Here is a 13363-nt window from a genome sequence, read left to right on the forward strand (position 1 = left end):
GTGAAAGGAGATGAAGAGGGATGGTTTAAAAACAAACTTGGGGTTTGGTAGAGCACGTGCCTAGCACAGGTGAGGCACTGGGTTCCATCATCGGTCCACATGAGCATAATAATATGAAGGTAAAAAAAAAAAAAAAAAAACCTGGGCTTTCTGTTGTAGAGTCTGCAGGATCTAGAGGAGAATCACGGAAACGTTCTTGCTGGTGAACACAGTGAACTTAGGAAACAGATGGCCATCTTGCAAACGAAACTTATGATGGAATCTGTAAGTATCCTGTAGGTAAAGTTGACAGCCAAGGCCTGGTTTTAGCACCAAAAGGGCTTGTTTGCTAGAATATGGACAATATTCAAACAACTATTGAACAGATGATTTTCTCCTTTCACGTAACAGCGGCAGGAGGAGAAGGCCAGTGCTCGGAAATCTCTCCTATCCCTGTTATTCTCATGATCCTTTGAAGAAAGCTGTTCACCCCAAGTGATACGATACAGTCATAAAGTTATCTCCATGAGCCCAACATGTCTTGTTCACTGGTTTGTTAAGTGCTGGATCCCCTTGATGTTCAGACCCAAATGAAACCTGAAGAGCTGTGTGTGGGAGCTGTTGAAAAGCCCGTGTGTGAAGCTTCCAGGCCTTTGGCAGCGCTGCTGGCTTTTGCTGCCTGACACTGCCAATTAACTCTTAGCAATAAAGATGATTTCATGTTAGGTTTGGTGTCAGTGTGTTTGCGTCCATCCCCAAACTCAGAAAGCACAAGCATGGAAGGTCAACTTGTCCCTCCTTAAGGGAAACAGTTAAAGAGATGCAATCTCTTTATGGACACACTCCTGTGAGGTCTCATTAAAAGTTACAGAATCTATTCAGGTGAAAACGAGATTTCAAAGGAAATCTATTCTGTGGGCTACAGGGCTTATTACAAGGCAGCATAGGTTAGTGCCCCCAGAACCAAGCTGCTCGGAATCATAAGACACCCGAGTCAGTGTGTGACTATCAGCCGTGAGATACAGAACACACACACACACACACAGAGGAATGCCCTTTAATTGACTTGGGCTCCCTAATAAATGACTCCTGCCCTTAATATTGATTAGAAGAACATAGGAGAACAGAGAACAACACTCCATTACCTATGGTTTAAATATCTCACCCTTTTCTAGGGCGATACGTTAACCACAAGGGTTTCCCCCTATGTTTGACATTTAATTAGCCCGTGGAAAATTGATTGTATATTTACCTGCAGATGGGAAAAGTTAATTCCTATATCTGGTCTTTTATAATGTGGGTATTTTAAAGCTCATTACAAATGAGATTCCCAATGGGAAATAGTTGATTTGATAAACATGAAATTGTCGTTTATATCTGTGTGGCATGTGTAGAGTCCCACCTTTGCTCCTTGAAATGAAGATGACCCACAAGTACACACTGAGCTCCCTGCGTTTCAGTAGAAGAGGAAAGGTGGACCGTAGATAAGGGATTGGTGAATTAAATTTGTGGATGGGGGGGGGGGGTCTCTGATGCTGTCTTAGGCATCCAAGACCTAGAGTGGTCTCGGGACTCGGGTGGCTTTGACCTTCAGTTCTGTGATTAGATCATTATTCTGCTCTTTGTCCTGTTCAGTGAGAAGTGCTAGAGAGCTCACACAGGCTGAGGGAGACACCAGTACATGGGAGGGGAAAGGAATCTGGAACGGCACATACAGTTAACCCTAATCTGGGTATTCCATATGCTCAAAACCACAGACAACCTCTCAGTGCTTCCAGGCTGGTTCTGGCCACGTGGTGTCCTGGGGCTTGGGTGGCCTTTGGAGTCAGACAAATTCAGGCTCTAGCACCGGATGGTGAAGACCAGATTAGTTATCCTGCCTGCCCCTCAGTGTCATCTTTTGTCATAAAGGACAACGTAAGATTCTGTGATGCAGAATTGTAGTTATGGTTAGGGCTGCTCCTTGCTCGATAATGACATATGGTTCCCAATTAATACTTGTGCAGTGCGTAGCTTACTTCATTATAAATGTATTTTATATTTCTATGCATTACTTGAATCACTTAATTCACATTTCTTTTTTGCATCATAATTATACATAATTGTGGGGTTTATTGTGATAGTCATGCATGGGTATAACATATTTTGCTCCATTTTATTCCCCATCACTTCCCCTTTCCCTCCCCTCCTCTCCCTGCCAATCCCCTTTCTCTACTCACCGGTGTCCCCTCTATTTATTTTTCTAATTGGTGTATTCTAATCATACATAAAAGTAGAATTCTTTGTGCTATGTTCATATAGGCACATAACATGATTGGGCTGATTTCTTTCCTAACTCCATCTTTGTCAAAAATCAGAGGCAGTGTTTTCCTCTTTGAAGATTTAGCAGACACTAGAAGCACTCACCTCCTCTTGACCAATGTTTGTCTGGCCTGGCCCTGTTTTTCACAAGTGCTGCAAATGGATTAAGTGAACTGGGCTTTGCTGTGAGTTGGAGAATAGAAAAACATTCTCTGTTTGCAAGTACCTTTCCATTTGCCTCACTTCATTGTGGGACAGTAACATCGCGTCTTTTAAAGAGAAGCAGCACTACATTGGGGGAGCCTCTGAACATTCTCACTCTGCTTTTCCACTATGATTCCATCTTAGTCCTTTTTCTACTGCTAATAATGTGATATCACATTCTGGGTAAGCTGTACATATATTTTTTGAAAAGACTCATTTTGGATCATGGTTCTGGTGAGCTCAAGGGCACAGTCAGTGATGTCCCTCTTGCTAGCAGAGTCCCAAGGCGGTGCAGGTTATCACGTGCAGGGAGTGTTGTAATGTCTGTCTCTGTTTTGGGGTCTTGCTCAGTATTCTCATGAAGCCACCAAGATTCAAACACGGGGGCTGCACCCTGATGATTGTATCTCATCCTTGTCGCCTCCTAAAGGACCCACCTCTGATTAAGCTTTCTCCCACTTAATGCTTTATGATGGAGATTAGATTTCAACACGGGAACTTCTGGAGGAACACACTCAAACTGCATCCAAACTATAGCATCCCCGTTATCTTTGTTCCTCTTGTACTTGTGACAAACACTATCATGTAGTTGCCCATTTGTCTTTGTCCCTCAGGAGCCATTGAGAGCTTCCTGAAGGCAGCAAGCCTGGCTTCCATTGTCATAAGCCTAACCCCTAAGGGCAGAGCCTGCAATTAGGAGAAGCACAGGAAATGTGTTTGGAAGGAGTTTTCTGCAGCCTACTGCGACCTCTGCTTACTTCAGGCAGCTCCCCCTGAGGGACTTATTTGTGCATCTCACACGTGGTGATACCCTGCCTGCTTAGTGCTTCCAGGTTCTTTGAATTCACACTTTCTTATCCTCTTTAGACTGCTATTCCTCCAATTTCAAATGGCATCCAGTGTTCTCAGTCTGGATTGAAAATGACTAATTTGTGAGCTGGGCACCTTTTCTTACATCTCTCCCCAAAGGAGTCTGGGTTCCGGTGCTATTCTTATGAGAAATTCATTCCCACTTTTGTGGAATGCCGCCCTTGCCTTTCCTGAGACCTTTCAACTACTCGGTCCGGTTCCCATGATGACAGCAATGATGTTTGTCCCTACTAAAACTGCACACATTTTTTTTTTCCCTCCACACACTCACCAACACTTCTCCTTTGTCTTTTAAAAATAGCTATCCATGCCAGGTGCAGTGGTGCATGCCTGTCATCCCAGCAGCTCAGGAGGCTGAGGCAGGAGGATTGCAAATTCAAAGCCAGCCTCAGCAATGGTGAGGCACTAAGCAACTGAGTGAGAACCTGTCTCTAAATAAAATACAAAATAGGGCTGGGATGTGGCTCAGTGGCTGAGTGCCACTGAATTCAATCCCTGGTACCAAAAATGAAATAAAATAAATACAATCATCCTAACAGTGATGGGACGACATTCATCTGGTTTTGTTTTGTTTTGGGTACCAAGGCATGAACTCAGGGGCACTCAGCCACTAAGCCACATCCCCAGCCCTATTTTGTATTTAGAGACAGGATCTCTCCCTGAGTGCTTAGTGTCTTGCTTTTGCTGAGGTCTGCTTTGAACCCCAAGGTCCTTCTGACTCAGCCTGCCAAGCCGCTGGGATTGCAAGCATGCTCCAAGGTGCCTGGCTTTCCTTGTGGTTTTGGTCTGCTTTTCCCTAATGATTAGGAAGGTCAAGCACCTTTTCAAATACCTGTTGGCAATCTCTGTGTCTCCTCTGGATAAATATCTGTTCAAGTCTTTGCCCATTTTTAATCAGATTTTGGGTTGTTATTGAGTATAGTAGATTCTCATATGATTTGCATATTGATCCATTATTAGATAGATGGTTTGGAAATATTTTCATCCATTCCATAGGATGCCATTTGACTCTGTAGTCATCACCTTTGCTGTGTAGAAGCTCTTTAGTTTGCTATCTTCTCACTTATCTGTTTTTGCTTTTGTTGCCTGTGCTTTTGGTGGAAATCCAAGAAAGCATGCCAAGACCAATGTCAATAAAGGTTTCCCTCTTTGTTTTACTTATTAGGGGAGCAAGTAACTTTTCCATAGGTTAAGACTCATTTGCTTACTTATCTCTGTGAACTGTCAATTCTTCAGTCTTATGCCTGTTCTATTGGATTTTACCATCTTCACAATTATTAGTAATTCTAAAACAAATTCTGGATAGTCAAAGACTGTTTGTGCAGTTTCACTGTGTACATTTAGATGTCTGTTCCATCAAGAACTTGTTCTGGGATCTACTGTGAGTAATAGGTTTCAATTTGTCTTTTTCTCTATTACTATTCATTTACCCCAACACAACCTTTCATTAATTCCATTTTCTCTCACTGATTTCATAGGCCACACTTACCGCTGTATATCCACTCTTTATGTACACTAGGATATTATATATATATGTATAAAATATATATATATAATATATTATATATATGTATAAAATATATATATGTATAAAATATATTTTTATATATACACACACACACATATAACACATATATGTACACATATGTATTAGTCTAATACACATATATATGTGTATATATATATATATATATATATATATATATGTCTGTTTTGTTCAGTTGTTCTCTTCATACACCAACAACACACAATGTAAGGTATAGAGACTTGTTAGGGTAGATTTTAATATCTGCAGAGTTCTTTTTCCACATTGATCCTTCTGATGGATTTCCTGCCTATTATTGCTCATTTGTGCTTGCTAAATGAACGCTAAGATCAGCCTTTCTAGCTTCCCCCCAAAATCTTACAGTATCTTCATTGGGATTGTATTAAAATTTTCTATTTACTCTTCAAGATTTTGATTTACCCTTTCCAAAACCAAGTTATGTCTTTCCATCCGTTCAAATCGACTTTGCATATTTCAGAATTATTTCCTGTTTTTGTTATTTCAATTTTGAGTATTTCTTGTTAAATCTATCCCTAATATTCTGTTTTTGCCATTGTCAATGAAATTGTTCATTATAATTCTTCCTGGTTATTCTTTTGATTTTTTATTAATGTTTGGGAGTGAATTGCTGGACAGATGCCTTATCTGTCCAGCAATTCACATTAGGCCGCATAGGCCCCCACCTGAGATTCGGCTTGAGGCACGGATGTGTGGTTGTCGGCAAAGGCCAGCTGGCTGTCCCCTGATGGAGTGGCCGCATGCTGTCTTGCCTCTTGGCCTTCCTGTGCTACTTGGTCCCTGGAGCCTGACTGGGTAAGTACTATCTCAGTTTGCAAGGCAGGCAATCCTCCCAGACTTCCTGAAATCATTAGAACCGACAGCACACAGCCTGCAGTGGATGGATGTTTGAGGAGTGGTGCAAACTACAAGCCAGGGACAACCTCGAGTCAGAAACTTGGGGCCCCTCATATATTCTCTTGTTTGCCCCTTCATCCCCATGGCTTCATTTAAAAATTTTTTCCTTTGTCCTTTTGTGATACACATGGCAATAGAGTGTATTTTCTCATATTATAAATACATAGGCTCTACGTTATTCTAATAAGCATCCCAGTGTCGTGGTGGATCATGCCGTGGAGTTTCACTGTTTGTGTATTCATGTAGGAACATAGGAAAGTTATATGCCATTCGTTCCACTGTCTTTCCTATTCCCATTCCCGTTCCCTTTATTCTTGTATCTATGAAAACTTTTTTTTCTACATGTTGCTTTGTTACCTGTTCTTTATGAATCCTCTCATCCTCTGTGGTAGGGTTTCCCTTAATTCTTCCCTTCTATTTTTATGTCTCTATTTACTCTCTGTTGTCTGAGTACATTGGCCAATGCCACCACCTCTGTGATAAGCAGTAAGTAGGTAGTAGGTATCTCTTTCAGCCAGTTATTGTCTTTTGGGCTGATATTTGTATATTTTTTTGAGTGAACATAATTTAAATGTATTATTTATGAAAAGTCATCATGCATCTCACTCAAAATTCACTTCTGAGGGAGAAAAGTGACTCTTCTATAGAGATTCTGCTACTTATTATTGTCTTCCACTGCAGAACACTTCACGCAAGAGACCGGTTGGGGCTCAGTTACCAAGAGTGCATATTGGGGAATGCTATTACATGCACTTTATATCGGGCAGCAAGGCTTCTGGCAACAGATCCATCTGGAGTCTTGCAGCTAAGATGCCTTTAATTGGACCACCACATAATAGAACTGCATAGGAGAAATACTTTAGTGTGTAAGGGGAATTTAAAGGAAAAACCTGTCAGAAAACAAAATTTTGCCACTGTTAGGTGAGTGAATACACTCCCAGGGGTGGCTTCTATTGAAGTTCTTTTTCAAGGGTTCCTCATACATTCTTGCTTGCCTGTTTTCCTTTAATGGACTTCAAAAACACTTTCCCTAGCTCCAGGAACAAAAAATGACACTTTTATTAGGATTGTACTAAATTTACAAATTTACTCAGGGACAGCTGATATTAAGATTTGTTTTTGTAGGTGCACAACTGAACACGTTTTCATATATTTAAGAAACATTTATGCCAGTTATGGTAGGGCCTGCCTCTAATCCCAGCACCTCTGGTGGTTGAGGTAAGAGGATCACAAGTTCACAGCCAGGCTCATCAAGTAAGTGAGGCTCTAAGCAACAAAGTGAGACCCTGTCTCTAAATTAAAAATAAATAAATAAATAAATAAAGGGTTGGGGTTGTGGCTCAGCCTCTGGGTTCAATCCCCAGTTACCTCCCCCTGTGGCGGGGGGGGGGGGGAGGAAAAAGAAAAAAAAAGGACAATTTCCTTCTTTTTGTCTGGGCTCTTTATTCATGCATCTTATGTGTTCTTGGATTCGATAATGGGCCTCTTCTCAAATTTCACTCTTCCCGATGGTAAAAGAATTCAAGGTTATAAAATTGGGCAGGGTATAATTTTCACATTTAGGTCTTTCATTTACTTTGAACGTATTCTGGCATACAGCATAGGTGATACATCCAAATTTCACTTTTTCTGTTGGTCACTACTTACCCCAACTCCAATTTTTTAAAAATATGTTTTTAGTTGTAGCTGGACACCATGCCTTTGTTTTGTTTATTGATTTTTATGTGGTGCTGAGGATCGAACCCAGTGCCTCACATGTGCTAGGTGAGCGCTCTACCGCTGAGCCGCAGCCCCAGACCCCCAATTCCAATTTTTAAAATGCATCACCTACTCACAGATTTGAAAAGCCACCTATATCACAGAACCAATTTTATAAGCTTTTGGATCTACTTAGAGATTCTCTTTTGTTTCCTTGGCCTGTCTGAGCAGTAATGACAGAGGAGCTTCAATTATAGCCATTTCACAGTGGCTTCTAATATCCGTGGCAGTGGCTCCTCTCTTTCTCCTTTTTCGCTGTTTCCCTGTGTGTATTTTCTCAAATGTTTTTGCTAGCTGACCCTTAAAATCAAAACTGTCCACCAACAGAGAAAAACCTCATGGTCTCTTTAATTCGATTGTATGTTAACAAATATAATGGGAAAGCACCCTGAGGTGGAGTCTTGTGCTCTAAGTTGATGGCATGGCTCTTCTGCCCATGCCTGCTTCTGTGTCTTTCAGAATGCACTATTAGCTGGCCACCTTTGGATTCTGGATAATTCTTGTTCAGCTTAGGCCTAGGTACTTTGCATTTGCCACTATTAAAGGGACGTTCCATTACATCTCCTCCAGGTTACTCCTACGGAGACACAGGCTTTTGTTTGAGGTGAATTTTGCTACCTGATTCTTTCTTCCCAAATTCTTTCATTAGTTCCAATGTTTTTCATTAAGTCTTCCTTTATACTTTTATGAAGTCTAATTACTTGGTGAGTGAGTACTTGCACTGCGATGTTAAACAATAATGAGATACTAGGCAAAATTTTCTTTCTGACTTTAGTGGGAAGTCCTCCAGTTAGGTAGGGTTTTCCCACTAAGCATGTTGTGGGGTTTTGAGCTGAGGTTTGTACATTTTCATATGGTAAAGGAGCTTAGCTGTGTTGTTTGTGAGAAGGCACTCCGTGCAAAACCCACAAATTACAACTTGTTCTGCAGGGGCTGTGTTTCATAAGGACTTCCCCTGATCAGTGCACTTCAAGTGCAATAGAGTAAGTTGGGGGATGGACATAAAGGGCAGATATTAGTAATGTCGCATGTTCACAATGCATTTGCTAGCCAATCATTTGTCAATGTTTGCTGCAGTCTTTGAGTTAGAATTCCTTCCACTGGCCCATGAAGCTATAAAATTTATTGCCAGAGATATTGTAGCATGTGTGCTAAGAGAATTTGTTACACGCTGTAAATAAACAAAAGAAAGACTGGTAGAAGAGAGGAAAGGGAATAGGGGAGGGCGGCAGGGAGGGAGAGGAGGCTGAATTGGAGCCAATTGCATTCCATGCTTGTCTAACTGTGTCAAGATGAACACCAATATCATGTATAACTCTAAAGTACTGATAACAAAAATCCAGGCTCCTCAAAAACTAAACAGAATGAAAATATATGCCAAATTGAAGATTCTTTTAACTGGGCTAAAGTACTGAGAGCTTGATATATATTCTTGTATATTTTATACCTAATTTCCTAGTTTTTCTCCACAGTTGGAAGCCCTTTACTACCCTATACTAGTCTGTGCCAGTTGTGCTCAAAAATAATACTAGCTCAACACACAGTCTCTGGCCTCAGACTTTGTGGCACCATCCAATTCTGTCTGCACACAACTGTTGTGTGCCTGGCAGTGAGTCAGGTTCCTTCACTTCTGTTTCTGCACTTGTCATGTGGATCATCATCATTACTGTCTCAGATAGAAAGAGATAGAAAGATTGGTGCAGAGCTGGGAGCGTGGAGTTACTTGGTGAGGTTTGCTGCTATGATGTCCTCCTGTTTTGCTCGTAGTTCTGTTTCTTCTGAACATTTATTTTCTCCTGAGGACACTGAAAACCGTCACTAAAAATAGAACAAGAGTTGTGTTTCATATCAGTCAGTAAGAGTCACTGACAAAACATTGATTTTCTGGGAAAGGATGTGTGTGCTGGAAAGGAAGTTATCATAAGCAATAATTTAGGGTTTCATTTTATTCAAGAATCATGCAACATTTAACTTGCGTTTCGGTTATGAATACAGAAGCACTTTTGTCAATTGACATGAAGTAATGTTGTCTTAGGCAGACTGTTTCAATGGCTTCATGTTCTATATTTTAGGAGATGTATATGGTAATGCAAATATGAATGTGACATTGCATTTTCTCCTCTAAGCTGAAAGCCTTCAGTGAACGACTGCTTTTTTCTGTGATCGTCAACCATTAAATAAAGATCATGTTCAGGCAACCAGGGACCCATTGGCCCCTGATATTTTCCTTGACACGGTTTCTGAAGAGCATAGGAGGTCTACACGTAAACTCTGCTCCTGTACTGGTGTTTGTGCGCAACACAGGGCCTGTCTTCTTACAGCATGTTCGCTCCCCTGCAGCAGGAGTCTCGTGATTTTGGATTGGCTTTTTCATCAAGTCAATCATTTTAGGCTCTAAATTAATTCACTACTTTAACTACTTTTTGAAGCCATAGTGTACCTCATGAATTAAATATTGAAATAAGTAAAAGAACCCAGGTTATATCCTTCACTTGAAAGTTGTAACTCAATGTTAGGACAGAAAAGTTGCTAACGTGCATATTTCATGGCCTACAGGGAGGGGAAGGTTGCTGTATTAAGGAGCATTTTATGTTGGCTTAGTTGTTGCCCTCGGTAGTTTGATAAAAGTTGGTCCTTGGGAGGCCACTGTCATCAAGTCACGCTCTGCAGGAGGCCCTCATATGAGTGTCCAAAGCATTCCGTCATCCCAACCTCAGTGCACACGCCTGGCTGAGCGACTCACAGTGACATGACCCTGGCTTGTAGAAGAAGAGGAGGGAAACTGACTGGAAGCTAAAGCCTCTGTTTCCTACCCACTTCTGAGTGCTCTTCCCCTTCCTCTTTCCTTCCACCTGCACTAAAATCCTGTGACACAGACAATATCCTCTGGCTCACTTTTACATATAAATAGGAGCAAATCTGATTCAGGGAACACACATTCGCAAGGAGGGCTGTAGATTTGGAAGCCTTGCTACATGAGTGATTTCAGTGTTTTGCAGGAGCAACAGAGTGAACCCCAATTCGATTCGCGTCACTAAATGCACAATGGGCAGCTGTGATGGAATTGTCAGCCTGATCGGATTAAGAGAAGCCTGAGGGTAAGCGGCTTCTGCGTGTGTCCATGAGGGTCTTCTAGGGATGCTTGGCAGGAGGGAGAGCAAGCCCACCCTGAGGGTGGGCAGCACTTTCCAGAGGGTTGGGGGCCTGTGTGGAATAACAGGCTGGAAGAAGGAGGAAGCTGCAGCAGACAGAGCTCACTTCTTCCCACCTGAGGACATCAGACTGTGCTCCCTCCCTCTTCCAAAGCAGGTCCTGCTGGGCAGCTCTCCAGGGAGTTTCCAGGCCTTTGGTCCCAGCCTGGGGCTGTATCTTTGGTCCCTCTTGTTCTGAGGCTCCAGCTTCTTGGACTGAGCAGCCACTGATTTCTCCACCTCTCCATCCTGCAGAGGGCCATTGTGGGATTTGTCAGCTTCTGGTCCTGTAAGCCAACCTAATGAATATATATATTTTTAAATTAAGCATTCTTGCATCTGTGTGTGCACGTGTGAATGCATCTCCTGTGGGTTTCGCTCCCCTAGAGAACCCTAATATAGCTGCCTGGTACAATTTTGTGCCTTGTGGCATTTGCAAGGTGAATTCAATGCAAGGTATGTGTGCATACATACAAGGGCAGAGATCACCTCCTTCTAACTGTTGACTCATCTATTTTCAGGTTTCTCTGGATAAGCTTAATTTAGACATGTGCACCAAAATTTTAATTTGGCAATCTCAGTGTTGCTGGTATTTGATATAGTAAAGTTTGCACAGTATAAATTAATCATTAACTGGTTCTTAGCATAAAACAATAGCATGTTTACAAGTGTCTATGACCCTGCATTACCTCCATGAAACCCTAGGTCTTTGAAGGATTGTAAAGAGCACAGCTCTCCTCTGGACACTCCTGAAAGCCACGTGCTACCTTCCAGGTTCTCACTATGTAATTTGATAAATGTAGTGTTACAAAGTGGTGCTAACTTTCTGCTGTGTCCCCTAGGGCTTCAGTGTCTTGTCACCTGAACTCTATGTCAGATCTTTTTGGCAGTTATGAGCTACAGGAAGTTAGCAACTCATGTGGTTGCAAAGCCTTCTTACCTTTACACCCCTATGTCTTACAATGTCATCACAAGAAACCATGGTTAACTGTTTGTGCTCCATGTAAACCACAAGACTGTGATATAAATTGAGATTATATTCAGGGAGACTCACTCCCACCTGGATTAATTTCTTTCAGTTAATGATTGTTTTGTAATTATCCATTATGACTCTAATATGTAGGATTTTCAATACTATAAACCTTGATAGGCTTCCCAGTAATGAATTTTTAAGAGTTTGAGATTTAGTGTTGTCAGGATGCACTGGAGCTTCTAGATTTGGCACAAAGATTTGTTTTAAAGCACAGCCATAAAAAGATTCTTTTTCAGAGCTTCCCTCTTCTGACTAGAAGCAGTAACTTCTGGGATTGAGCTCCCATGCATGGCTTCTCTCAGGCAGCTTCACTTCAGGGAAGAAGATGGAGTGATGCTGCCATCAGTCCCTTCTGCAAGGGCATTTCTATTGCCAAGAAGAAGCAAACCACTGGCATCTGTGACAAAACATTTCTGTAAAATGTTCTCTTCTACTTTGGCCTCTCTTTGAAGCTGCATGGGTCTTTCTTAAGGAGTCCTGTTGTACTCCCAGAGCGGCCTTTTTTCCTCCCTCCCGCTCTTCTGTGAAGTCAGACATATCAACCTCCCTGTCACTATGCTGGCCATAGTGTGCATTCCTCACACATATGAATAAAGTTTGTCCTTTCTCCTATTAGTCTATTGGCACCACTGACCCCAAGTCCCCAGAAGGCAAGTTTTTCCTCTCAACAGAATGCCCACATAAAGGCTGCTATGGAATGTTTTTTATTTCTACAGTGTTAATATTGAATTACAGTTATGAATTCTCAGACCTGAAAAATAAATGTCCAAACATCCTAAACAGAACAGTGAAATATGCAGGAAATTTCCTCCAAATTGCATTAATGTGATCTCATAGTTGTATACATTGCTTACTTCCTTATTGAGAGCTCACATGACTAAAAGTGGACTGAATGTATGTGGATTCTCTAGGTTTGGGGTCAAGTCTTTTATTTTTAGACCAGTGCTTCAATATTATGGTAGATGAATATAGATGGATATGCTGTTCCATTGATAACACTTTCTTGCTACATTTTACTTATTTTCAAGAGATGTCAGATAAGATTATGATTAAGAACAATTTCCATGAGAGCAGCAGCTTGTTTCTTTTTTTTAATGCAACAACATGGATGAATTTTAAATGGATGTTGCTAAGTGAAGAGGCACACATCAAAAGGGGCTTGACTTTATTGTATTAATCCATTCATATGATTCTGGAAAAGTCAAAATTTTAAGGGTGAAAAACAGATTAATGATTTCTAGGCAAAGAAGTATTTGGGGACAGAAGTAGTTGAGTACAAAAGGGATACCAGGGGGACTTTTAGAGTGAAGGAATGATTATGTATGGTACATGATGCTATATATTTCTCAAAACTCTGGAACTATATCATAAAGAGGAAAAATTAATGTATTTCAACTAAACATGCACACATATATACATCACCTAAGATGTTGGATCCCAAGATGGAATACAGCCTGTGACTAATGAATCTAATAGCAGTCTCAATTTCTCTATGGTAAATGTTTCTGAATTTTATTTAAAATGACTTCTTTTAATTTGTAAACCTTTCTCCACATGCAGCATCAA

Source organism: Urocitellus parryii, chromosome X (assembly GCF_045843805.1).
Source record: "Urocitellus parryii isolate mUroPar1 chromosome X, mUroPar1.hap1, whole genome shotgun sequence".
NCBI classification, from domain to species: domain Eukaryota; kingdom Metazoa; phylum Chordata; class Mammalia; order Rodentia; family Sciuridae; genus Urocitellus; species Urocitellus parryii.